Consider the following 779-nt stretch of genomic DNA (forward strand, 5'->3'; position numbering starts at 1 on the left):
GACCACTAATGATAATGAAAACAGTCCACACTAACTCGGATCCTGTCCTAAATCCCTTACATTCTTTTTTTCTTGAAGAACTTCTTTCATTTATTCATCAAATAATTGAGCATTCATTATGTGCCAGACTTTCTTCTTGGTGCTAGGAAGACGGCAGTGAACAAAACAGATTAAAATGATTGCCTTCACGGCTTGGAAGTATTAGTGGGGGAGACAGTCAGTAGAGAAGATAAAATATATAGCATGTTGGGTCAAAGCTAAGGAGAATATATAAGGCAAAATAGGGAGATATGAAGTGTTGACATGAGTTGAAGTTTTGGAATGAGTAGAAAGGAAGATCTTACTGAGAAGTCGACTTAAGTAAAATGTGAAGGAATGAGGGAATGAGCCATGCAGATATTTAGGAGAGGATCATTCTAGAAAAGGAAAACAGCATGTGCAAAGGTCCTGTGTGGGAGTGTGCCTGATATGCCTGAGAAACAGTGAGGAGACCAGTGTGGCAGGAGCAGAGTCGGGGGAGGAGGAGGCAGAGAGGAAATGCAGTGCTGGATCTTGGGGGACACTTGGCTTTTACTCTGAGTGAGATGGAGCTGCCACAGGGCTTTGAATGACATAATGTAACACAGATTCAAACAGATCCCCTAACCGCCGCCCCCAGCTGCTTGTGGAGGATACACTGAGGGCAAAAATAACAATAGTCCAGATGAGAGAACTGGGTGGTCTGGACCAGGCTGGAAGCTTGTGAATACATTCTTATTAATATATCTTTATTGTTGAAA

This window comes from Myotis davidii, unplaced genomic scaffold (genome assembly GCF_000327345.1).
Source record: "Myotis davidii unplaced genomic scaffold, ASM32734v1 scaffold479, whole genome shotgun sequence".
Lineage (NCBI taxonomy): Eukaryota > Metazoa > Chordata > Mammalia > Chiroptera > Vespertilionidae > Myotis > Myotis davidii.